Raw genomic sequence first — 27,480 nt, 5'->3', positions numbered from 1 at the left:
TCCCACTTAACATTCTCCCTGAGACCTGCTCACCACTGTGCCACCAGCGGCTCTGTGTCTTTGGAGGGCTGTCAATTTTCACTGGTTCTGTGACGCTCTATCGAGTTGATTAACTGTAATTTACTTAGCCGCCCTCGGACACTTAGGTGGTTTCTAATTTTTGCTGTTATGGATAATGCCGAAGTGGTTATCTTCATGTAGGAAACCCTTTTCTGTTGGATTATTTCTTTCAGCTCGATTCCCAGAAGTGGGACTGCTGGGTCAAAGGGCTGGACATTTCCATGGGTCCAGATTCGTCTCCTGTCAGATTGCTTTCCAGAAGGGTTAGACCAATTTGCACTGCCACCGCAAAGCCTCTGTAATAACCAACTATTTTGCTTAACTATCATGCCGAGAATTTTCCCTTGGAGCCCTGAGGGGGCAAAGGCCCTTATCTAAGTGAGCACGATCTATAATTATTTAGACTAACACCAAAATTGCTTTCAGAACATTTTTAACCTGCTGGGTTTAGAATTCTGATTCTCATACATGCTTGTATTAAAAGTTTCACAAGTAGCAATTTCTCTCTCCCTCCTCACAGTGTGTTTACACAGCCCCACAACTGTAGGGAAGCAAGAGGTTTTATAAACACAAGCGGGCTCTTTCTACACTAGTTGAAGTGTTATTTCGAAAGGTACAAAAACACAAAGCACATTTTCATTGTAATCTTTGGTTAGGAAAGTTGGTTGTTTTCGTCCGGGCCTCTTTCTACATTCCTTCGCTCTCATTCATGTGTGTTCCAAAGCATGCTGGTACCTTGGACCCTTGCCATGTCGCCACTTCCCTGGGGGCACCGGAGGCTGTCATCAGGCAGGGTTGCTAGTGAGGGAGACTTGGATGCATTTAGGTTGGTCCTGAGTGCAGTGGTTCCCCCTGTGGAAGATGTGTTGAGAACGTGCCCGCACTCTGACCAAGTTCTGGAGAGAGCCTGAGTGTGGCTCTTAGGTATGCCTGTCTGGGCTCAGCCTCATGCAGGGCTGTATGCTGTACACATGCCAGTAAGAGCCATGCTTGCCGTGCCCTCATTGCTCTGAGCTTCAATATGCACCTCTATGAACTAATTGCCTCCTAGGGCTGGAAGGATCAGATGGTTAGATGTGTGAAGCCACTTTGTAAACTATGAAGCCTTTACAAATGGAAGGTATCACTCAGTGCTCCAAACTGGGGTATTCTGTAATTATCCCCTAAGCCTCCCTCCTGAGCATTGAGGCTTGCCATCCAATTTGCCTACACTGCCAGGCCTGGGTGATGGCATACACCTGTCAGGTGCTTTGGCTCCTCCCATCATGGCTGCCTGTGTTCTATCAGCAACTCGATGTTGACTGTGATGGGTGAGGTACTGAACTTGGGGGGCAGCTCAGCTCATGAATTTTTGGAAGTGCCTGCCAGCCAGGCTTCTGAATACATTGTGGAACGGCCTATAAATTCCCCAGCTTTGCTTGGGGCTGGCTGGCTGAGGTGCAGGCATAAAGGACCCCAGAGGCTGACTAGATGGCCCTTGATAACAGCATCAGAAGGTGTGGTATACCCACTTCCTCCTTCATTTGGTCATTCATCTGTCCATTCAACCATGGATGAGATTCTGGGTTTGTGCAGGACCCTGGGCTCAAGGGGACCAGGTCTAGCCCGGCTATCAAGAAGGCTAGCTGAGGGCAGATATCAGAATGAAACAGAATGACAGCTCTGTGGGGGTACTAGTGTTGGGACAGGGGAATCCAGAAGAGAGTGAGGTGGATCTGTCAGGTCCAGAGGTAGGTGAGGTTGAGCCTGGGTTGTGGTGATGAAGAGAGGAGCAGCCAGGCAGGGGAGGATGACCCTCTGTGGTAGGGAAGGAGTAGTAAGAGTAGATCAGGTGCAGTGCCTGGCCCTGTCATAGCTTTAGGCCTGGATGATCAGCACACAAGTCAGCTGCTGCTTCCCGTGTTTGTGGTAGGCTGGGTCTTACCCCAGATCTTTAATACCATTTTCTCACAATGGGGCCCAGGGAAGTCAGTGAGCTCATAAGTCTTATTTTGGGATTCCACCCTGGCCCCCATTCTTCCTAACTGTATGGATTCAACTCTCAGCTTTAGTTTCCCTATCAGTAAGCAAAGGCTTATGATAGCATCCACCTGAGCCTTCTGAGGATCCAGTAGGAATCTATGGAAGAACTTTTAGGTGAGTGCCTGGCCTGTGGTGGCACTTGCTAATACCAGCTGGCTGTGGCAACCTCCTTATGCCCATTTAACTGATGAGAAAACCAAAGGCCAGAGAGATGTTCTAAAGGACATAAGTAGAGAACTGGTATTTAAACTCAGCTCTCCTTCTGTCCTGGGGCTGTTCTAAACATCCACTGCTTGGGAATGGCAAAGAGCAGTCATGTGACTCTGGCAAGGCCCTTCATCTTTTTGAGCCTTGGTGAGCTCATCTGGCATGGATGAACTCTATTAAATAGGCTCTATGATGGCAGGAACATATTCCTTCCCTTGTATCTGCAGTTGCTGGAGGCGAGCTGGACACATAGTTGGTGCAGGAAGATATTTGTGAGTGGGCTCCCTTGAGCCATAGGAGTAGCGAAGAGTTCCCAGGGCTCTCAACTGTCCTTCCATCCCTGGCTGCACACTGTCCATCAGTGCATGTAGGAAGCATCCTTGTCGAGGGTGACGTGTTAACTGAGCCTGGGTTTGTGCTGGGGCCTTGGGAATGCTGAGAGCTAAATCAAAGCGATGATTGCGCCACATCTGTTGAAATGTTTGTGTTCATGCTCTCAGGTAATAGTCCTGGGCTGGTGCTTGAAGCTTGTGTGTTTATTTATTACTTATTTATAAATCATAAATCCAGAAAGGATTTGAGGAAGCTTACAATAAAAGACATGAACACAGTCAAGCTGTTAGAACAGAACATTAGAGCCACCCACAAAAGGAGGGCACACAGATCAAGAGCAGGGTTGACCTACTGCCGGGCACGTCTGCCCTTGCTGTGCGTGTGCTGTGGCCCTGGACAGGGCCATGTGAAAGAGGCAGCTCATGCTTCTGGGAGTGGTGGTCTCTGGAGCTGGGCCCGAGAGGCTGCTTCTAGGCACGTGGCCTCAATACCTGAGTTCTTTTCTTCTGTGCCTCAGTTCCTTTTCTTACCACACGGTGATAGTAATGAGCTCAGAGAGCTGTTTCAAGGAGGATAAATGTGTCTGGTCAGGGACCTGGCCCTGGAAAATGCTTTTTTGTCCTTAATCTGACTTGTAATTTTTTTTTTTTTTTAAGCCCTAGCTCGCCTGGAACTCACTATGTAGACCAGGCTGGTCTTGAACTCACAGAGATCTGCCTGCCTCTGTGTCTGCCTCCCAAGTGCTGGAATTAAAGGCATGTGCTACCATGCCTGGATGACTTGTGATTCTTTAAAAAAAATTTTTTTGTTATTTTTATTTTATGTGTATGAGTGTATTGTCTACATGTGTGTAAGTGCAGCTGTGTCGTGCAATGCCTGAGGAGGTCAGAAGAAGGTATCAGGTTCCCTGGAACTAGAGTTATGGACAGTTTTTAGCTGCCACATGGGTGCTGGGAATCGAACCTGGTTCCTCTGCAAGAGCAATCAGTGCTCTTAACTGCCGTGATTTTTATGGTCACTGTTGTACTGGGCTAATGGCTCCAGTTCTTTACTCAGGCCCCCAAAGTGCAGAGGACATGTGGATGGGGTGGCAGGATGGGTCCCCCATGTACCCCGAGATCTGTGCACACTGACACTGTCCAGAATGTTTATTGTTGCTTAAGAACACTTACTGGGTTTGAAGCAAAGGGAACATACTTTTTAATTATTTCCCTGCTTGTCTCCAGCAATGCTGTTGTCAAGGAAACCAAACCACTGAAATGCTTTGTCAGAAGAGGATACTTGTGCTGCACTTACATTGTGGGAATGGACCTGTCGTTCTGTAACAAAATCTGTTTCTTTTGGAGGGGTTTGTTTCCTTTACTTCCCACAAATAGAATCCTTCTGACCTTTTCACAGGAGGTGGCAGGTTGTTACTGGTATTTTCTCTTCTGAAAGAGTTGGGAAGAATTGCCGGTATTCTTGACTCATAGTATTTCATTCATTCAGCGTCTGTTGCAAGACTTGGGTGCTAGGACAGAACAGGATGCAGAGATGAATGCAAGTCATAGTCTTCCCTAGGAGGAAGCAGCAGGGGAAAGATCTGGAGAGGCAGATCATGACAGTGCAGCATCATGATTGCTTTTCAGGGTGAAGGTTAAGATGCTCTGGGACTGTTGGGGCATCGCAGAAGCTGGGTAGACACATGGCAAGGCCATGGAAGGGCAGTCCAGGCAGGTGGTGCAAAGGCCTGATAGTGTGGCAGAGCGCACTGACCTGAGAAAACTAGGAGAGTCAGAAGAGGCTGCTGGGTTGGACACATAAGGCCCAGGAGGGAGATGGTCCAGAGACACCTGTGAGGCCAGAGCTCAGGGGCAGGGAGGGTGAAGGGATTCTAACACAGTCTTCAAGGTGTGTCCCGTTTCCATGGACTGAGCCTTGGCTTCTTGATGCAGAGAGGCATGACACTCGTCTGTTCCAGCTTCAGAGGGAAGGGGTGCTGCTAGCCCACTTGGATTTTAATAATTCACCCTGGCTTGGGAGTACAGCTTTCACTGGTATGTTTCAGCCAGCATTCCAGTAAAACTTTATGATAGTTAAGCCCTGTCAAGGGTTCTGATTTTATATGAAAAAGATACATCATTGTTAGAAAAACAGAAGTCTTAGTTTCTAACAGCCCTTCTTATTTTCCTTGTAAAACTTTAAAAATAACTCCAGATTTATATGAGAAGTTGTAAAAATAATAGAGTTCCCCAATATGCTTTCCCCAACTTCCCCTAATGCTGATCGTTTACATAACCCTAGTATATTGGTCAACAAAATTAATATCAGACAACTCTGTAACCTGCACAGCAGACTTTATTGGATTTGATCAGTCTTCCTACCAATGTCCCTTTTCTGTTTCTAGTTCAAGGGCATCATGCTGCATTTAGAACTCTTGTAACTTGGCAGCTGATTTGTTTGGGGGTGTCTTTGAGGAACAGACTGGAACTTGTCCTGGCTGCTTTCTCTGAGTTTCCTGTGCTGTATCAACCCCTACCTGGCCCACACCAGGGGATGAGTGCTTGATGGTCAGCCAAGCTCAGACTGGATGTCTTTCAGATTTCAAGGCCTGCTGCCTTGTTAAATATGAGCAAGTGTGAGAGCTTTCTCCTTATTGAGGCTGAGAGAACTCACATGCAAAGCACCAATCAGGCTGCTCCTCGGGGCCGCTGTGTACCCCTGTAGGTTTCCTGTGCTCTTTTTCCTCCTCTTTTTTATTTTTCCTGCTGGGTTTGCCCCAGCCAGCCTTTTGGGCTAGCACTGACACCTGGGAGAGTTTGGGTTTAGGCAGTTCACCATATTGACGTTTTCACACAGCTTTCCTATGTTTTATTGGATAATTGAGTGTGTCTTGAGGCAGCAACTGAGAATTCAAACACATTGCTTTTAATGTGTGAAACGAGCACTGTTTGCATACAGATAGCTGAACATCTGTGGGCAATCTCCCGTCCCGAGTCCTTTTTCCTTCCTTCTCACACTCCCCCCACCCTTCCTCTTGTTTTGCGTTACTTTCCCTTCTGCTGGCCTGTAGCCCTCCATCATCTCCGTCCGCCTCCGCGTGCCTTTCCTCCTTTCCCCACTCCCTCTCCAATCCCTTCTCGAATTCCTTTCCCAGCAACAGGCCAGTGAAGCTGTTGCCACGGTAACAGAAGCCTAGCAGAGGCTCCGCTCTGCTCTCCCTGTGCTTCACACATGATGACGCAGATCATGTTGACTTCTCGAACCATCTGAGCTCTGGAGGCCCTTCATCTTCCAAAGGCCAAGCCAGCGCCACAGCTCATTGTTCTGTTCGGTTGATGGTCTTTTTTTTTTTTTTTTTTAAATTTGGAAACTTCTAAATTTGAGAAATCTGTTTCCCTGTTACTCCTAAACACTGGTTGCACTCTGTGAAGAGGCTTCACCTGAACTCACTTGCATCAGCTGAGTGGAAATGCCAGACAGAGGGAGGGACTACAGGAATGAGTCACATGCCCCCTTTCCTCCACTGCTGGGATAAACAAATGATTGCTTTAGGATGGAGGCTGAGGGTCTAGTTTTAAAACTTTACATTTTAGTTTCCTTCAGCAAATGTTTGAGTGGGGCTTGTCAGCCCCCAAGACTGGTGCTGTGGGCTGCCAGTGTGCAGAGCCCTGGCCCTCTTCCCAAGAAGTCTGTCTTTGAGTGGCAGGCCTAGTTGTGTGTACACACTGCTACAGGGATGTTATGTGGCTGTTTGTCACAGTGGCTGTGTGAGTCCAGCTGGTGCCCATTCTGCCTACACATTAACTAGGCTTTGTGGTCCCCTTGGAGGGCACTTGGCTCCTAGTTTGCCATGGAGCTGGTTGACGGCAGTGGCAGCCGAGCTCCATCTGGGTTTGACTCAGGCCCAGCTTGTTGGCATTAGCAAGGATTTGGAGTTCTGCCATTCAGCCAACACCAGTTAATAGCCCAGCAGGGAAGAGTTAGTCCATGGATTATATTTAAGTTAGTCCTTATTCCCAAAGGTAACTTTGTTTAATAAAAACCTGAAGCCTCTATTACTATGCTTATGGGTATCCTGGCTCCAGGGTATACAAATAAGACTTAGAAAATTCAAACATTATTTGTGGCAGTGCAAAAACATTTTCATTAATAGAGGGTGTGATAAAAGCACAGGCGCTTTCTTCTGTGCCTGAATGGGCTTTCTGCACTTGGGTCTTTTTATTTTCATAAGCACTTGGAGCTTATTTAAATATCGTCCTTTCAGTAGTGAATTTCCAAAGGAGGGAGCTTTGGTGTGTGAATAACTTCACAACTGCCCACAGTATTTGTAGTCAGTTGCTATGACTGAAGTTGATAATGGACCCCACACTGCAGTCACTAATGGGTGATAATCTGGGAGTGTTTTGTTATTGTTTTTATTTTAGAAGAAAGGTTTGAAATTAGCATAGTAAATCTCTGTGGGATCTTTGCAAATAAAAGAATATCCACGTTAAAAACAACTTTCAGGAAAGATGTATGGTAATGAATAAAACATCAGTGAGTGAAAATACGCATGTTTAATTATTCAAGTGGAAGTAGTAATTTAAACTAATTATTGCTTGTGGATTTCATAATTCAGTTTTTGTCTAGCAGTAATATTTCCTCTGGGCCTCTGGGGCGCGTTCGCAGCTGCCCCCGCCCCCATTCCTGGGGCTAAGAGGACTCTTGCCTCCCCCAGGACCCATCAAGCGAGCCTGGGGTTGTTCAGGTCCCTGCATCTACTCACCTCCTTGTGCCTTCTTTCCACATCAGTCCCCTGTACACTGCCTACTTAGGCATTTCCTTGTTAATCACCTTCTCTGGTTGGTTCAGGGGCTTGGGGTAGTCCTGTCCATTGACTTCTAAGTGTTGTGGGGCTGGCATCCCCCGCACAGGGTCTTAGGTTTCCCTGATTGAATGACCCTGAGTGCTCTGCCTGTACCCCCACCAGGCAGGTCCTTGCCCTTAATTCCTGCCTCAGGTTGGGTCTCCTCTTGGAGGCACCGCTCATCCACGGTGGGACTCCCTCCCTTCCCTCCTTAGCTTTGCACCATTAGGCTGTGGTCCTACAGTTTGTTTGAAATGTTCTTTTCGGATCTTTTTATTTTTCTTCTGGTTCTAGAGGGAACCTTGATTGCCTAGAGGAATGGAAAAGTACTGGCAGTAACAGGAAGCAGGCCAGTCCATCATCGGTGGCTCTCTGTAGCTCAGCTCCTTGTCTGCCTTCCTGGAGCAGAGGCTTGACCTGTGACATACCTGGGAGGGACCAGCCTCGCTCTCCTCAGAGCACTTCCTGAGGTGCTGCTGGCACCGCACCAGTGGGTGCTGATGAAGGAGTAAGCGCTGAAACTACTTTTGCTCAATCGAGTGAGGCTTTTAAAACCCAGTTATTACTGCTGCTCCTGTGAATACCTGTGATGGTACAGGAGGTTTTCTGAACCTCTCTTCACTGCACAAATGCTGCCTGGATCAGATCCTGAAAATTCAGGTGAATTATTATTCTGCCCCTCAAAGGTAAAGGGAAAGCTTTCTATTTGTGACTTCTTCCCAAGTGCCCTCTGTCAAAAGGTAGTGACATGTGACAGCCGTTATTACCTTGGTGTAATCACGCCATTCCATCTCACGCCTGAAAGCTTTCCATCAGTCAAGTAGGAAGGACAACCTTTATTTAAGATATTTTCCCCTTCCCTTTGTTATTACTTTCTCTTAAAAAAAAAAAAAACCCAGAAAACAAAACCCAGAAAACAAAACAACTTCCTGACTTTACAGGCATGATCTATGCTAGGAGCGACTCATTTCTTGGAGAGGTTATTGCTGTGGACAGGGGTGAGACAGGTGGGACACAAGGGATAGACTGAATGAGGAGCTAGCTGCCAGGGGCCAGAGGTCCAGGTTCAGTCACCAGCTGAGGCCCCAGTCAGGTCAGGCAGCCTCTGGGCATTGGGCTTCTCATTTGAAGAATAAGGGGCTTTGCCTGTGATCTCCCATGGCCTTTAACTTGGAGCAGTTCTGTGGTCTCCGCAGGAGCTGTGCACAGTGAGGTAACGGGAAGATTACAGGTGGCCCCAGCCCTTCCTGCAGAGTCTTTGCAATGAGCATTCACCACTCCGAATTGATTTCCTCTCTGACTGACCTCCAGTGGAAGTCATTAAGCAAGCAGAGAAAAAGTTCCTAACAGCTGGCAACCACTCTGGAGTAGAGCCACAGGCCTGCCATAAAATGCTGTGGGTTGGGGGAGACGAAGAGCATGGTGTTGAGAACTTCAGTGTGTTTGGTGAGACCGAGGTGGCTAGGCCATCCGGCACCCACCAGTGTTCTTGCTTCCTGTAAATGCCATCTGTGCATCCATATTCATTCACATGTGCAAGTTTGTGTTTTCACTATTGAATTTTATACCTTATGTCCTACTGGGTTCTTTGTGTGCCTGTGCCTGTGCATGTACATGTGGAAGCCAGATGTTGACATCAAGCATGTTCTTCAATCTCTTCACACCTTATTTATTTATTTATTGGTCTTTTTGAGACAGGGTCTCCCTGTAGCCCCAACTGGTCTGGAACTCGCTGTGTAGACCAGGCTGGCCTCAAACTCACAGAGATCCACCAGCTTCCACCTCCTGAGTGCTGGGATTAAAGGAGTGCTCTAGCATGCCTGACTTTCTACCTTATTTTTTAAGACACAGTCTCTCACTGAACCAGGAACTTGCTATTTCAACTAGGCTGGCTGGTCAGTGAGCCCCTGTTGACTGCCCCCTCCCTACCCCCAGTGCGGGGATTACAGGCATGTGCTGCTATTCCTGACTTTTATACTGGTACTGGGGATTTGAAATTAAGTCTTTACGCTTCTGCAGCAAACATTTTACCCACTGAGCCATCTCCTCAGGCCCCTATTTGGTTCTTTAAACCCTAGCTCTAACACTGATGTTATGAATTTTTTATTGTAAATTTTTTGTTACATTTATTATTTATTTAATTAATTTTTGCATGTATATTTGTGTTGGGAGGCATGTATACCAAAGCACACTTCTGGAAATCAGAGGACAACTTTTGGGCCTAGGTCCTCTCCTTCTACCAAGTGGACCCCAGGGATCAAGCTCAGGCTGTCAGGCTTAGTGGCAGGCACTTTTACTTACTGATCTATATCACTGGCCCGTGAGTAATTTTTTTTTTTTTTTTGGTCTTTTTGAGACAGGGTCTCCCTGTAGCCCCAGCTGTCCTGGAACTCACTATGTAGACCAGGCTGGCCTTGAACTCATAGAGATCCCCTGCCTCTGCCTCCGGAGTGCTGGGACTACAGGCGTGTGCTACCACTCCTGGCATGAGTAATTTTTAAAAAGATTTATCGACCGCTCTCTGGGCTGCTCCTCTCTCCAGAAGCTTCTGCTGGTTCCCTCAACTCTAGCTCCTCCGCCTTGCATCGTGCCGCCATGATGGGCCACCGTCCAGTGCTCGTGCTCAGTCAGAATACAAAGCGTGAATCTGGAAGAAAAGTTCAATCTGGAAACATCAGTGCTGCCAAGACAATTGCAGATATCATCCGAACATGCTTGGGACCCAAGTCCATGATGAAGATGCTTTTGGACCCAATGGGAGGCATCGTGATGACCAATGATGGCAATGCCATTCTTCGAGAGATTCAAGTTCAGCATCCAGCTGCTAAATCCATGATTGAAATTAGCCGGACCCAAGATGAAGAGGTTGGAGATGGGACTACATCAGTAATTATCCTTGCGGGAGAAATGCTGTCTGTGGCTGAGCACTTCCTAGAGCAACAGATGCACCCAACAGTGGTGATCAGTGCTTATCGAATGGCACTGGATGATATGATCAGCACTCTAAAGAAAATCAGTACCCCTGTTGATGTCAATAACCGTGATATGATGCTGAACATCATCAATAGCTCCATTACTACAAAAGTAATCAGTCGGTGGTCCTCTTTGGCCTGCAACATTGCCCTGGATGCAGTCAAGACTGTACAATTTGAAGAGAATGGCCGAAAGGAGATTGACATCAAGAAATATGCAAGGGTGGAAAAGATACCTGGTGGCATCATTGAAGATTCCTGTGTCTTACGTGGAGTCATGATTAACAAGGATGTGACCCATCCACGAATGCGCCGCTATATCAAGAACCCTCGCATTGTGCTACTGGATTCTTCTTTGGAGTACAAGAAAGGGGAAAGCCAAACTGATATTGAGATTACACGAGAGGAAGACTTCACCCGCATCCTGCAAATGGAAGAAGAGTACATTCAGCAGCTCTGTGAGGACATAATCCAGCTGAAGCCTGATGTGGTCATCACAGAAAAGGGCATCTCAGATTTAGCTCAGCACTATCTCATGCGGGCCAATATCACAGCCATTCGTAGAGTCCGAAAGACAGACAATAATCGAATTGCTAGAGCCTGTGGGGCACGGATAGTCAGCCGACCAGAGGAACTGAGAGATGATGTTGGAACAGGAGCAGGCTTAATGGAAATCAAGAAGATTGGAGATGAGTACTTCACATTCATCACTGAGTGCAAAGACCCAAAGGCTTGCACCATTCTCCTTAGAGGGGCCAGCAAAGCGATTCTCTCAGAAGTAGAGCGCAACCTCCAGGATGCCATGCAAGTGTGCCGTAACGTTCTCCTGGACCCTCAGCTGGTGCCAGGCGGTGGCGCCTCTGAGATGGCTGTGGCCCATGCCTTGACAGAAAAATCCAAGGCCATGACTGGTGTGGAACAGTGGCCATATAGAGCTGTTGCCCAAGCATTAGAGGTCATCCCTCGTACCCTGATCCAGAACTGTGGGGCCAGCACCATCCGTTTACTGACCTCCCTTCGGGCTAAGCACACACAGGAGAACTGTGAGACCTGGGGTGTAAATGGCGAGACTGGTACCTTGGTGGACATGAAAGAACTGGGCATATGGGAGCCATTGGCTGTGAAGCTACAAACATATAAAACAGCAGTGGAGACTGCAGTTCTGCTGCTCCGGATTGATGACATCGTCTCAGGCCACAAAAAGAAGGGGGATGACCAAAGCCGGCAAAGCAGTGCTCCTGATGCTGGCCAGGAGTGAATGGTGGGCAAGGTGACCAGCGCACAGAACCAGCAGTCTCCCCCTTCCTGAAGCAGAGTCCAGGAATACTGTGGATGTCTTTGTTGGAAGGGATCAGGTTGAGGGGCAGCCCCCCGTCCCAGCTCAGTTTGCAAAAGGCACTGACATGTAACTCTTCTCTATTGTAAGCTTTCCATTTAGTTTGCTTCTAATGATTAAATCTAAGTCATTTGAAAAAAAAAATTATCTATTTTTCTTTTATGTGTATGAGTGTTTGCCTGCATGTATGTGCCATATGTGTGCCTGGTGCATGTGGAGCCAGAAGAGAGCTTGGATCCCCTGGAACTGGAGTTACAGGTAATTGTGAGCATCCATGTGGGTGCTGGGAGCTGAACTCTGTTCCTCTGCAAGAGAAGCCAGTGCTCTTAACCACTTCAGCCACCTTTCCAGCCCCACCCCACCCACCCCCCATGAATAATTTTTAAACCAAAGTATCACATGACCCTGCGTGTTTTGTTTTCCTGAATGGTCTAACTGAGGTTCACACCATTCTCCCCACTTTCTTAATGAGGTTATGTATCTGTATAAAAAAATGCCACACAGATGAGAACAGCACAGACAGCCAGAGTTCGAGAGACCTGCTAAGTGAATACTCTTTAGGTTGCAAGGATCTGTCCCTCTCTGAGGAACTGACGCCGGTCTCATTAGATGTGTGACCCTGTCTTGTCTACCTTCTGTATCAGAAGGTGCCCAATAAATTGTTGAGGTGAGTTAAAATATCTTTATTGATTATGCTACTTGATACCCTGTTTAATGGTGAGCCTCTGCAGAGGGAAGAAAATATCCTGTCTTAAGAATAGAAATTTATGAATTTAGTACAAAATTCCAAAGAGACAAAAGGATGTACAGAGAACAATATACCCCCCATCCCGTCCTGGTTCTGGAGAGGCCACATCTGCCCCATCTCATACCCAGGGGTACCAAGTCTGCTGTGGGATGCAGAACCCCCTGGGTCAGGTTGAATTTGAGTGTTTGCATGCCTTTCCTGCCAAAGCATGTTTGGCCACGTGTCAGGGAGTTAGACTAGGGGTGAAGGTCTTTTGGTTTATGGGATCATGTGGATCCCGAGATGGAGCATGGCCTTGGGTTGGAGCCATGACTAGTCCAGGCCTGGGAGGTCTCTGCTACTCCTCCTGTCTTGTGCAGTTGGGTTCAGCCTTCAGGACCATGTGCATAGTCAGCAAGGTGGCTGCTCCGAGTGATACCCAGAGCTTGGCACAGGCACTGCAGCTGCTGGTCCTCTCCTGTGCTTAAAACTGAGGCTGGAAATGAATATGTACTGTTTGAAACGACAATATAAAATCAATGCAGAGGTGTGATTCCATTAATAGATTGCCGATTAACTGAACTTTTTAGGAGCCCATTTGTTGCCCAGGATGAAGCTGGCTGGAATAAAGCAGCATTTGAGTGGCAAGCCTCCTCTTCTAATTGAAACACACATGAAGTGCTTGGCCCTCTGACTTCCATCGAGATGATTGCAGTGATCAATATTCCAGTTTGCTTGGCTGGCAGCTTGCAGGGAATCGGGATGGATGATGGACCCAGGGAAGCACTGCCAAGCAGAGCATTAAGTTAATTCCCGTTTGCCGGTTTCTGGCTTGCTTGATGGAGTACCTCAAGTTGAATGAGGCCGTGCTGGTACAGGCTCTGTTGGGGCCATGTTTGGTGGCTTAGAGCCACATGGCCGGTTACCTCAGGCTCACTTTTGGTAGCAGTGAGAGCTCACATTTGCCAAGTTTCTTCTACCATGTACCCAGCATAGAGCTTGGCATCACACACACACACACACCCAATCCATCTTCCCAGAACCTCTGAGATGCCAGTGCTATGCCTGTCCTATACATGCGGACCTGGGAGACACACACACACACACACACACACACACACACACACACACACCCAATCCATCTTCCCAGAACCTCTGAGATGCCAGTGCTATGCCTGTCCTATACATGCGGACCTGGGAGTTCAGAGGGCCTAGGAGCACAGTGGCAGAGCTGGAACTAGAGTCCAGGTCTGCTGGGCTCCAAAACCCATGTCCTTTCTACCCTTTGCATTCCAGCCGTGAGTCAGAAGTTCTTGCTTTCCTGGAGAAGCAATGGGCAGTGAGGGCTCATCACAGTTTTCACCTTAAACTTGTCATGGGAGGCCAGTACACTTGGGTCTCTGAGCCGAGTCTCATCTCTGAAGATTGGTGGCAATGACCTCTCTGGGCAGCGTGCTCTCTAGATTGAGAGGCTTAGCGGTACTTTGGCTTTCAGTACTTTTTATGAAGGGCTGATGGCAGTGCTTAAGAGGAGCTGTGGCTAAGGAAATCTACCAAGATGTCACTCTCTGTAATTGGCTGTTTGGAGGCAAGGCCCAGCAGTGCATAGGTTTTTGGATTTCTTAGGTGCTTAGATGGGGCCTGAAGAGATTATGCAGTCTGTTTCGTGACCTGTTAGGCAAGGGCAGCTCATGACCATGTGCTTCCTATGCGATGACAGTATGCTTGTCTTCAGACAGGATGCCCACCAGGCTGTGCAGGGAAGGGCTAGTGAGTAGTGCTGCAAGCTCTCCTAAGGCTTAGAAGCTTTAGCTCGCACCTGACAGATGGGGTGCATGTTCACAGCATAGGGTGGAGAAGGGGAATTGAAGCCCTCCTAACATGTGCCAGTGATGTAACCTGGAGTGCTCCTGGAGGCCAGATGGAGTGGCAGTATCAAGGGTGGACTTGATGAAGAACACGGTGAAGGCGTGTCTCTGTTTTGGCACATGCAGAGTAGGTGTACGCAGTAACTCAAGGGTTGGGTAAGAGCAGTCACAGCAGCTGTTGCTTGCTGAGCATCTGCTCCGTGCCCGGATCTTTACACGCATCCTCACAGCTGGGGAATTGAAGCCCTCCTAACATGTGCCAGTGATGTAACCTGGAGTGCTCTTGGAGGCCAGATGGAGTGGCAGTATCAAGGGTGGACTTGATAAAGAACACGATGAAGGCGTGTCTCTGTTTTTGGCACATGCAGAGTAGGTGTATGCAGTAATTCAAGGGTTGAGTAAGAGCAGTCACAGCAGCTGTTGCTTGCTGAGCATCTGCTCTGTGCCCGGATCTTTACACGCATCATCACAGCTTCACAGGAGTCCCTTTCAGGCATCCTAGTGTCATTTTGTAACACTAGTGGTGTTTTGTAAACACTGGCAGTGCCTGTGTTGAGTGTGAAGATCTGCGGATTGAGTGGGGAATGTACTTGTGGGAGCAAGATGGATGCTCAGGTCCTTTCCACGGGGCTTACACAAGGATGAGAGTACAAGGTCACACCACAGCCAAGTGGCACAGCTGGAGTCTAGGCTTCATAGATCCCCTGTTGTGGGCATCTTCAGAGCTGTGCTCATCAAAGTCATGGCCAGGGCTTGCACTTCCTGTGCTCCATAAGTGCCAGATTGTGAGGGAAGGAAGAGTGACACTCCAGGTGGGTAGAGAAAGAAGGTGCATCTCTAGATTGTCCTCTCCTCCTTGTGGTAGGGAGTGGTGCTGGGAAGGAAGAGTGACACTCCAGGTGGGTAGAGAAAGAAGGTGCATCTCTAGACTGTCCTCTCCTTGTGGTAGGGAGTGGTGCTTTAGGATGAGAGGTGTGGGAGCAGGATGGAGCCATTCGGTCAGCCTCGGGCCTTGGTGTGCATGGATGTTATGGTGTGGGGTGGAGTGGGTTGAACATAGCAGCGAGTTTGCTCAAGTCCTTCTTGGGGGAGGAAGATCCATGCTTGGACTGAGTCTACATTAACATCTTAATAGTAACCAGAGAATTTCTGGGAGATCAGGTAATGATATATATTCAGTACTCTGACGTGAATTTGCATCGTGTCCCATATTTTGAAAAGTTGGTTTCAGATTCTTATTAATATGCTCACACTTGGCGGGGGGTAATTGTCCTCCTTTGACATCAATAACCCCCTGTTTATTCTAGATCCAATAGGTGGTAAGGAAAGCCCCATCTATCTTCCTGGCTCGGGTGAGATGGGGGCTGGGAGATCAGTCTTGCTAAGATAGGTGGGGCTGGCCTTCTGGGTGGTGGTGAGCAGGCTGTAGGTCGGGTTGATGATGGTAGGTAGCTGGAGGCTCTGTTGCTGCCTTCCTCAGTGTGCCCATGTTGGAAGCTGGTGCATTTTTAGGGCAACTGCTGCTGGTGGATGCTTATTGCATACAAATCAAAGAAACTTAGTGGACCACAGATACCCTGAGAATAGTGGTCTGTTCTTTCTATAGGCTTTGGAGGAAGCTCTCTCTCCCCAAAGCCAAAAATTAGAGCAGGGACTGAAGTTAGTGCCTTTGTAGGCCTTAACCGTAGATCTTAACACACAGTTTTGTTTGTCTGGATCTGGGTGTCAAAGATTGGAACAGGGCCAGAGATGTGGCCAGTTTTTCTGTGGGAGCTTATGGTGCCAAGTGTATGGGGCCTTGCAGACAAATAAGTCTAGGTGGAGCACAGGCAGGACCCTTGGCGCTGGTCCTGAACAGGTGCAAAAGTATACTTGAGTGGGCCCCTGGGGGTAGGGGAGGGGCTGTGTGCTGCTGCTGTTGGGGGTGTGGGCTGGTGATGGTGAGGGTCTACCATGGGTTTAAGGCTTTGTGAGGCATGATGGTAAATCTGGAGGTTTGACTATATAACTGAAAACTCATGAAGTGGAATTGGGAGACCTGTTATGAGGCTCCAGTGATATTCTAGACCTGAAGACAGGCAGATAGAGTGGGGTTGTATTGACCCTGACTTCAAATAGCTCTACCATGACTCCCCTCCTTTCTCCTGGAGTCCCAAGATTTGAGTATAATTTAATTAAAATTTCAGGGCTTAGGAACCCCTCTGTTTATTGAAAACCCATTTATTTTGCATTACTGAATATTGAATTCAGTATTGTTTATTAGCCATGGGTGGTGGGTATCAGTGTGGAAGAAAGCTGAGATATAGAAAGGTCATATTCTCATGGAAAGACCCCTGGCCTGTCAGGGGCTAGGCCTGGGCACCCACCCTGCAGTGCTGTCTTTCTCCTGTGGCTCCCCTTCCCACCTCCCGTACCTGTCTCCAAAGCTGGAGGTGAACTGGAGGATTATGAATATTTACGCAGGCAGCACAGGACTCAGTGACGCAGCTGAGCACTGCACAGTGCTCGGCAGCTCATCAGACCTTTTCCAAACACTTGTGATATTTTGCTTCTCTGGAGGGATGAAAGTAATTACCAGTTAACGGTAGCAGATGACGCCAAAAGTACGCAGACCTGCCCGGCTGGTCTTTTTTTGGGCCCAGGGTGTTTTGTTTTCTTAAAATCTATGTGAATGACTTTCTCTTTAATGTTTGTTTTCTTCTGATTATTGAACTAATGTATGCTTGTTGTAGAAAACACACGAATGCATTAAATTGGAAATAAAATGCATGAATTATTTTTCCATTACAGTCTTAGTAAGGATGTGCAAACGACATTTGGAACACTAGGCTTATTTAGGGGCTTGTTGGGATAGCCAGATCAACAGTTTGCAGGTTGTGCTTTGGGGGCTTCAAGGGCTCTGTGGAAATCTTCAGGGGTGCCTCAAGAAACTGAAGCTGGTTGTATGGACCCCATCCTAAGGGCTCCTAAACTGCCCTGCCCACCTATCCCATGACTGAGCTCTTTCATGGCTGCCTTTGAGCCATGGCTCTGTGGTTAATCAAGCTGCAGACCTAGGGATCTGGCCCAGCCTCTCATTTCACAAGTGAGAGGGCCCAGGCCACTGAGATGTGGCTGGCTCAAGGTGACATGATAGCTTGGGGCTAGTTTTCATGCCTTCTGACTCATCACTGCCTTTTCGAACATGAGTCAGCTAGAGATGTCAGCACTTGGGCTTCAGTGTCATTGTCATGCACAGATTCCCCCAGAAGTTGATGGGGGGGGTCTCTGAGGGGCTTGCTTTTGAAGACCGGAGACCTCAGGGCAGCTGGCACTTGAAAAGATGAAAAGTAAAAGCCCATCATTGTGGTTAGGTGCACAGAGGAGGAGACATTGCTCTGGGTGATCCCTGGTTGTATGAATAATGAGAAGAAATTAAGTAAAGGCTGCATTTCCTGACACTGATGTATTAGAACATGGAGTAACTTTCTACAGGAAATTGGAACAGGGATCCCTTGAAATTGAATTTGAGGCTGTGAATGGCAAAGCAGCATTGGCCCTGTGTGTCCTTATGCAAGTTAAGTAAGCAGTTTCCTGGGAAGAGTTAAGTACGTGAGGGGGACAGGTTGATGTTGAGGCCAATGTGGTGCACGTTAATAAATTGCCTCTCCCACGTATTGTCTGCGAAGATGCTGAAGAGTAATTTGCTTCCTGTGGAGCTGCTGCAGAATTCGCATACTTATATTATTAGATTTAGGCCCAATACATTTGTTCCCTCTCATTGGTTTTGTGGATAATAATTACCCTCCCCCTTTTCATCTTCCCATGGCTCACTCTTAGTTTTAATTGTTTTCAGTAGCCACAGAAGCTTATCGTTTTAGAAAAGAAGTGTTTTAAAAGTAAGAACACTCTGGTCCACAGCCCATCTGAGTTTCCAGAAGGAGATAATCTTGGTCTGACAGCCACTAAGGTTAGGGAAAGGTGAGGGCGCCCTTTACCACATGAACTGGCAGGTGCCTGAGGACATCTATCCTGGGGCTTGACGATGCCCAGGAGACTGGTGTGAAGGTGCTCACTATGTTTCCTGGGGCAGGTAGAGAGACCTGGGAAGAAAGAACAATGACAGAACAGCCACCTCTTCACTGAGACCTGCCACAGGCTGGGGACCACTCTAGAGGTAGCACTGCCTCCACCACAACCTGATAAATCCATCCCTCAGCAAGGGGATTCTCTATTGCAAAGTTGTTTTTACTGGGAAATAAGGGGAAATGGCAGGGCGGGTTGGAGAGGACCAAGGAGATTCGCATGAAACCAGACTGAAGCCTGGGCGCATGGAGGGCAGAGCACTCCAGAAGCAACAGTACTTCATAGTCCGGCCCACCAAGGAGGACCAAACGGTGTCATAAGCATGGCTTACCTACCATCTGTGCACCTGCTGCCTTTCACAGCACCCTCATTTCTTGTTCTGATTTGTACCTGATACTTATATTTTATCGCAGCAACCAGAGCTGTGGTGTCATCCAAAGAGATGCAGAGAAATCAGATGTTGAAACCAAGGTTGCGTGCTCTCTAGCACATGTTGCTGTATTTCTCTTGGGCAGTTAAAATAGCCCTGGGCACCTCTGGAAGTTTTGGAGTGCCTGAGGGTGCAGTCTGGGAACTTCTGTGGTAGTGCAAGATTCACTGAAAGGTGGTCTGGGCAGTTTTCAGGATGAGCTGCCCAGTGATTACTATCCCTCAGCCCCTGGGGTGCCTTTGGCTGGTTCCTAAGATGAAGAATATACTTCCTTTGATGCTGAGGGAGAGGTGTACACAGGCACCTCATGAGATGACCTGAAAAGTATTGTGCGTCTCTATTTGTTACAACAGGTGATCTCCAGTATGTTTGTGTATGATAGTTACCAAACGTAAATACATTTAATTATTTCTCCCATATCAGCACATGTAAGCATGAAAGTTAGGAGGTGGTTAGAAGAGCCCCTTTGTCATGAACACGTTGGGTCTCAGGTGTCCTGACCTCTCTGTTTTGTTTGTAATCTTTTCATTGGGAAAATTAGGTCTCTCTGTTTAGCCTCATATGTGGGCTAGCTGCATATCAAAATAAAGTGGAAAACTACTGAAGGGTTAGAGCTTAAAAATTTAACCTTATAAGGATGTAGGTTACACGTGAAAACACCCACTTTCAGTGTACTAGGGGATGAGTTTGACAGCCTGTTCCTTTGTGTAGTCATCACCCCAGTCAGAACAGGGTATAGAACAGTTGCATAGTCCAGAGTGCTGCTGGTGTCCTTTGTCAATCAGTCTCCCTTCCAGCTCCACCCCCAGGCAACACACAGCTGTTTTTTGTCATTGGGGGTTAGTCTGAGTTACTGTAACATTTCACATAAATGGAATCAGGCTGCATCCAAGTCTTCCCTCTCTCCCCTTTCTTCCTCTCTTCTCAATTCTTTTTTTTCCTTTCTTCTTTTTCTTAATAGGGTCTCACTGTTAGCCCAAGGTGGCCTCAGACTTATAGTGATCCTCCTGCCTCAGCCTCCCAGTTTTTTTTTTTCCACATAACAAAATGTTTCTAAGGATCACCCATAGTAGCAGTTCAGCATACATTCCTTAAAGACCTTTTAATATTTTTCTTTCTTTCTTTCTTTCTTTCTTTCTTTCGAGAGTGTGTGTGTGTGTGTGTGTGTTGTGTGGTCAGAGGACAACTTGTGAGAGTGAGTTCTTTCTATCTACTATATGAGTTCTGGGGATTGAACTCAGGTTGTCAGGTTTTGAAGCAGGCACCTTTACTTACTGAGCCCTTTTGCTGGCTCCACATTCCTTTTTATTGATGAGTAGTGTTCCATTGCATGAAAATACTGTGATTTACCCATCCACTTTGTTGATGGACAGCTTGTTTATTTCCAGTTTGAGGCAATTAGAGGTAATACTTTCACAAACATTTGTGTGGACAAGGTCTGTTTCTCTTAAGCACATATATAGGAGTGGAACCCTGGGTTTCCTGATAGTTGTATGACCCATTTACCTGGAGGGGCTAGCCTGGGGCAGGGAGAACAGTGAGGGTGGGTGTGAGTGTCAGGCTTGTGGCTAGATGAGAACGGCAGAGGTTGTAACTGGAAGGGGCTCTGAGGTCTGGTTTGGGACAGGATTGCTGACATCTGGTGATGGAGTGGATGATGCTCTGGCTTTAGAAAGATGCCACATGCTGTGGTTTGGATGTGATTTGCCCTCCATAGGTTTAGGCTCTGGAAACTTTGTTCTTAATTGGTGATGTGAGGTGGTGGGACTTCTAGAAGATGGAATATGGTAGAATATGGTGGACCTGGCCTTCACCAGCCTCTTGCTTCCTGTCTCACCATGTGATCTCTCCTTTGAATGTCTGCCCCCATAATGCTATCCACCATGTTGTGATGCAGCCTGAAGGCTCTACACAGAACCAAGCAGAGGCCAGTATCATACCCTTGAATGGATGAACCTGAACTAAAATAAACTCCTTTCTGCATGTTACCCAGCGTAGGTATTCTGTTATAGTAGTACAGTGCAGACTAATGTTGCTTCCAGAGCTGGGAAGACCCAGGAAGCTTTGGGCATGTTAATGTTGCTGAAACTCACTTCTGTTCTGCACATTTGGACTGGTTTATTGCTAGACAAATGAGAGGAGAGACGTGCCGGAGAGGGGCAGTAGGCATTGTAAAGGAGCTGGTGTGGGGAGCCAGGCAGGCATGCTGGCGGTGTGTACATGGTGCCTGTTGGGAGGCAACCCGCCGTGGGTCTCACGTTCTGCAGTCTTGTGATCAAAGGCGGGAACAGCCAGTTTGCACTGGCATGTCTTCAAGTATGTTTGTATAGCAAGCAGCTTGGAAAGTGGAGTCTGTGTGGAGCTAGGTTTTACATTCCAGGTTAATAAAGACATAGTCTTCCACAGGACCAGAGGTGGGGCAGCCTCTCCTGTATAGTCAGGGCTTCCCGGTGTTGGAACCCTTTTCTCTGACATGTCTTGAGTGCATTCAGGTGCCACCTGGCCTTCTTCACATCACAGTGGGACCTGCATGTGTTTCTCTGACTGTGGTTGTCATGAGTGGTGGACTGCTTTTCTCTCTGATCCAGGAGTCCTCTGCCAGCGCATTGAGACTGGCAGTCCAGCTGTCAGTGTACTGGCAAAGTTAGTTCAAATGCCACATGGTTCTTGACAGTGCCCATGAACTACTGAGTACAGTTGGCAGCATTACCTCCTCCCTACTGCCCTGCTGCTCCTGATGACTGGCCTACCATGTGGCAGGCCCAGGGGCAGGAGATAGGAGGCAGAGGAGTGTCCCAGCCCTTGCAGAGAGAGCACGTGCTGTGTAGCCTTTGCTGCTGTCAGTCACCAAGCTGTGACCCACTAACTTGCACAGTCTTCTTGAGTGCATCTTGTTCCTCACCACGGTTAGCGTACCTTGTGTAGGAAGCACCTCTTCAGATTGCCGGGGTGAGTGCCATGGAAGTGTCTGGTGTGCTCTGGGTAAGTGGCAGGCACCACCTCGTGATTGTGGCAAGTTTGGATTTTCTCTTGTGCTGGACCTTGTGTGGATTCCAGCTCAGGGTGAGGGTGGGCGGAAGCAGCTGGACCCAGAGGATTCCTTACAGGGTCCTTAGTGTGTGCCACGTGTTTTAGAGACTTGCCAGTCTGCCAGTCACTGGTGAGATTGGAAACCAAATATTTCAGAGGTCAGGTGATGCTCAGGTGTAGGTGATGCTCAGGGTGGACCTATTTCTCATGACCCAGGGAGCCTCCTTTGAAGGCCCTGAGCTGCTGGACCATTGCTCCTGCTGCCCCTCCTTGGCCAGCTCCCACTTCTTGTTCAGGCTCCTGTGAGCCATCTTTGCCCTCTGGGAGGGAGAGCTGCCTAAGTGATCCGTCCTCTCATGGATGAGGGTGCTAGGTAGTGATGTCTCCCAGGTAGTGATGAGAGAGCGAGGAGCAGGTTTGCGCAGAACTCGCATTCACCATGTTGCTGCCTGACCAGGCTGGAGACAGGCACAGAGCCAGGAGTCAGGTTTCTGCCTGATTTTGATTTGCTGCAGTGACCCTGAGCTCTTTATGGTCCTGGTATCTACCTTCCATCACTTCTTCATATACAGGCTTATCATGATCCCTTCCCCTGTCCTGGCTCCTAGTATGTACTTTTAGGTTTGCTCAAAGGTCAATTTTGATTTCCTGTATCTTAATTTTATACTGTCTGCAATTTTGAACCTCAAACAATGACACTCCAGAGTTCAATTTTCTGGTTTCCGTGAAACTATTAAAAATGAGAAATTTGAGTGATGTCTCAGCTGCTAGAGCAACAAGCAGGGTCAATGCTGACGTGAGTTTGTAGGGCAGTCTGAGGAGACAGGTGTCATATCACCTGCACTTGCTCCAGGGTGGACCTAGCACTGACTCATGGTGGCAGGGCAGGGGTGCAGGGTGGGCCTCACAACCATGACTCACGGGAAGTCATGACCTGTCCTCTGTTTCTCTTTGGATCCAGATCTTGCGATGCTAGCCCTAAGAGTATTGTGTTTCCATGCCCTCCTATCTCACTCCCTTCTGCTGCTTCCTGCCCTGCAATGTGATAACCTTCTTGGGCAATCTTCAGATGGAGTTTTTAGAATTGTTGAGGGCTCTGTTGGAAAACAGATAGGCTATTTCATGGGGAGATGATGACCTTATTAACTATAATTAGGCAATTCACAGAAGTTTCCAATATAGTTCAGCATCTCTCCTTGTTGAGAAGGGGGTGGTAGTGACTGTGGTAATGCCTTTGGAGATGTAATAGTCTTTAGCACATTAACAGTTTAATCTCCGCTGGAAGGTTTGGCAGCTTGGTATTTTCATCTAGAAGCTGAGGTATAGTTTTGCAGTCATCTACATTAATATAATAACTCTGATCAAGTAATTTGAAACACTGACATCAAGAGCTGTTTCCATAGCTGTAGATCATGAGTAGGGAGGTAGACATGTCTATATTTGACCAGTGGGCCTGCGCTATGCACCCAGGCAGCCCATGCCCCTGGCTTAGGCTCAGTGCTAAAGGCCAGGAACAGACACAGCACTCAGAACACATATATTTGAAATAATGGGAAACTTTCTTTCCTGATGGATTTTTGCATATACCATCCCATGTACTGCAATTTTTCCTGAGACCTTTGTTTTGGGTGCTACATTCCCCTGTGATTGAACTTGGGAGTGAACTATGCCATAGGGAGTCAGTCTGGTGTCAATCTGTAGCTGTGCCTGCAGCATCCCCAGGAGTAGCCTTCCACCCCCGACCTGCTGAGAGGCATCCAGACCTGATGCTTCTCCAGCTCTGCCTCCTCACCTCCGTCTGCTGATTGGGGCATATGGGCCCACAGCAAGTAACTTCTGTGAACACTTGTGAACATACTGTTTATAGTTCTGTAGGGATTTTTCCTGTGTCATTTGGGGTCCTGTTTTCAAACCAAAATTAGTAAATTGGCACATGTTTATAGCCGTCGGCATGGTCATCCTCTTTCCTGTGGTTGTACCGAGCTGACTGGTGCTGAGCGCTGGACTGTCTTCCAGCAGGATTTTTATTGTTGTTTTATAGGCAGTGCTGCAGTGATTATTTTAGGCTCATAATATTTAGCTTCTGTGAGTTATTTTCATAGACTGGATTCCATTGTGAGTATTAATTAGCCAAGACTAAGAATAGCTTTTTTTTTCGTCTTTTTGAGACAGGGTCTCCCTGTAGCCCTAGCTGGCCTGGAACTTGCTATGTAGACCAGGGTGACCTTGATCTCTTAGAGATCTGCCTGCCTCTGTCTCTGGAGTGCTGGGATCAAAGGTGTGCACCACCACACCCAGCTTAGCTTTTTTTAAAAAGAAAAAATTTATTTAAAAAATTTTTTTATGTGTGTGAGTGTATTGTGTGCATATGTGTAAGTGCATCGTGTCTTGCGGTGCCCACGAAGGTCAGAAGAGGGTGTCTGATCCCCTGGAACTGGAGTTTTGGATGGTTGTTAGCCACCATGTGGGTGTTGGGAACTGCAAGAGCAGTCATTGGTCTTAACTGCTGAGCCGTATCTCCAGTCTCCAGTCCCAGCTTTTTTTTTTGGTCTTTTTGAGACAGGGTCTCCCTGTAGCCCCAGCTGTCCTGGAACTCACTATGTAGACCAGGCTGGCCTTAAACTCACAGAGATCTGCCTGCCTCTGCCTCCTGAGTGCTGGTATTAAAGGTGCATGCCACCATGCCCGGCTTTTTTTTTTTTTTAAACTAAAAATTTCATATAGTTTGGAAGATAGGAAAAGACAAAAAAAAAGGAAATAAAGATGCATGCAGGTCCCAGACAGTGCTTGCTGCTGTCTCACCATCAGCCTGGAGCACACTATGCTGTGAACAGCAGGAACCCTGGAAGTCAATAAGATTGAGGGAGAGTCCAGGGTTAGTCCTCAGGTGCTCTCGGCTGTGCTGCTGGAGAACCTGGTCACGGAACCTTCCTGTCCCACTTCTTCCTTGTAGTGGCTCTCCCCTCCTTTGCTCAGTCTTGCTCCCTTGACAGCTCCTACCTGCTTCTCTTGGGCCTCCAAGCTGAGTATTTCTGCTCAGTAATGGTGTTTGGAGGGCCTCCTGCACTGAGCCATTATTAGATTTGTAGGCATTTTTTTCTGTTCCCCCACTGCAGCTGCCTGTTTGACCATATACCATCTAGCCAAAGCAGAAAATTGACCTGGGTCCCAATAGAGAAGTGGAGAGTGTGTCTGAGGGCAAAGAGGGGCTTGTCCTCTGCTGTAACAAAATTGTATCTTTTCCTGTGTTTCTAGTCTGCCAAGGCCTTAATGTTAGAAAATATCCTTTGATCACTACATGGTGCAGCCAGGGAAGAGAACAGAGTCTTCTGGGTCTATTGGTCCCTCTGGTCAGTCTTGCAAAAGGAAGTTTGTTCCAGTCCTACTGTGTACAGTGGAAAATTAGAAACTGCTGTCTCTGCCCTCTGAGACTCATGAAGAGAGAATAACAGGCAAAACCTCTTTAGCCTATCACATTGTTCTTATGTAAACCCAGCTGAGCTTGTGGAGTAGGAATGAGAGATTTGCAACCTACTAAAACCCGTAGAAAGAAGCAGTAACACTCCCGCAAACCCACACCAGGCCTTGCAGTCATCAGCTGTCTTTATGTTGGTCACTTTTTGTCTGTGAGGAATACAGTAGGGACAAGGCAGCTGAAGTGCTCCTTCCTGGGAGCTGTCCTGGCATTGCTGGGTGTGCTTCTGAATGCTTCCTATGTGTGTTTATCCATAAGCAACGGAAGTTTTATTTTCACATTTTATTTTTATTTAAATTTTCCCATTTAAGTATTTATTTATTATGTGTGGCATGCATGTTCAGGTTAGAGGACAACTTGCAGGAGTCAGTTCTCTCCTCCCACTGTGTAGGTTGTGGGGATTGAACTCAAGTTGTCAGGCTTGGCAACAAGTGCCTAACCCACTGAGCCATCTTTCTGGTCATGTTTTTGCATTTTAAAGACATAAAATGTTATTACACTGTATATCCTTTTTCAATTTACAAAACATTCAACATTATGTTTTTGCTGTTTAGTCACTCATCCATCCACTCACCCATCCACCCACCTACCCACCTACCCACCCATCTTACCTACCCATTCATCCACTCATCTCCTTCATTCATTTTTAATTGCTGTGAAGCATTTCTCAGCATAAATAAGTGAAAATTCATTTTTCCCCTTACTTTGGAATGATTAAGTTTTTACTTTATCCCTTGAAAATAACATTGCAGTGAATATGTATTCCATTTATCTATTTCTGTATAATAACCTCTGACTTGCTATTGAAACAGTAGTGTTTCTTATGCTTGTGGATCTGTAGTCTGGGCTGAGTGTAATGGACCTGCCCATCTCTAGGGGACGTGGTATCATGTAGGGCAGCCAGAAGGCTGGATCTGGATTCTCTATAGGCTTGTTTACCTGAGTGTCTGACAAGTGATGCTGGCTGTCACCTGGGACCATAGCTGTGCCACCTCCATGGCGTGCACCGCCCATGGTCTCTGCATGTAGCCTGGGCTTCCTTACCACATAGTAGCTGGGTTCTAGGGGCCAGTGTCTTGAAAGAGCAAGTCAGGTGGAAGCTGATTCCTTTATGACTTAGACTCCGCAGTCAGGCTTGTCCTCTCTGCCCTTTAGAAGCAAGTCACTGAGGCTGGCTCCCATTTGGGGCAAGGCAGCTAGACTTCACCTTAGATGAGGTACATGTCACTGGTTCTGCAAGCCTAGTTTAGAATCAACACCCTTCGGTGTGCCTCCTTGTATATGCCATGGGTTTCTGTGGCTACAGTGGGTGGGCGGGCATTAGCCCTTTTGGAGCCACTTGGTGTTGCTGGGTTGTTCTCCTGTGTGTTTGTTCCCTTGACACCCACCAGTGTACCGATAGCTGCACCTTCACACCCTCCAGCTCTTGCTATTAGGGTTTTGAGTTGTGCCCCTCTGGTGGGTGTGAAATCAGATCTTGTTGTTGTATTTGCCTGCCCACTGGTGAGGCCCAACCCTGGGACCTTGTGGGGATGGCATTGTGTTCTCTTCCCAGCTGGTTGCCCTGAAGAAGACAGAGAAGTCAAAGTGCTATTTTTTGGCTTATGATGTCGATTTTTCAAGAGAGAAGTGGTGAGTTTCCCACAGAGTGTTTTGCAAACTATTATGAAGACTTTGGAGTTACTATTGGTATGACTCATTTATGAAAAAAATGATTCCAGTAACTGCAGGCTGTATTTGTAATGTGATAGATTTTCGTTTAATCTCTCACCTCCCTGTAATTTGCCCAGTTTAAAAATGCCCTGCAGCTTGCTTTCTCCTTGTCTGGGAGCCCTGTTCTTAGGAGTTACACACTGAGAGAACTAAGAAACAGTGCCACTGTGTCTCCTGGTTCTTCCTGTCTTTGTGGACTGTTATAAAAATATTTTTGAATTTTTATTTTATGTGTATACTGTATACATGTGGATATGGATGTGCTCCTCTGTGCACGTGTGTGCACTCGCGCATGTGGGAGGCCAGAGGTTAACGTTGGGTGTCTTCCTCTTTTGTTCTCCACCTTATTCTTGAGACGAGGTCCCCACTGAACCTGGAGCTCCCCATTTTGGTAAGATGGACTGGTCAGTGAGC

At 47.4% G+C, this 27,480-nt stretch overlaps 1 protein-coding gene and 1 pseudogene across 5 annotated transcripts in view; both read left to right on the top strand.

The window, feature by feature from the left end:
• Window positions 1-27,480, top strand: part of Wdr25 (WD repeat domain 25) — a 150,516-nt gene that overhangs the window by 16,750 nt on the left and 106,286 nt on the right. The gene's annotated exons all lie outside the window — the stretch shown is intronic.
• Window positions 9,952-11,788, top strand: LOC103727643 (annotated as a pseudogene). Its single transcript, XR_606981.2, has one exon. The product of XR_606981.2 is annotated as a T-complex protein 1 subunit gamma pseudogene (transcript).

This window comes from Nannospalax galili, unplaced genomic scaffold, assembly GCF_000622305.1.
Source record: "Nannospalax galili isolate Female #2095 unplaced genomic scaffold, S.galili_v1.0 scaffold188, whole genome shotgun sequence".
Lineage (NCBI taxonomy): Eukaryota > Metazoa > Chordata > Mammalia > Rodentia > Spalacidae > Nannospalax > Nannospalax galili.
This window is presented reverse-complemented; position numbering and strand designations above follow the sequence as displayed.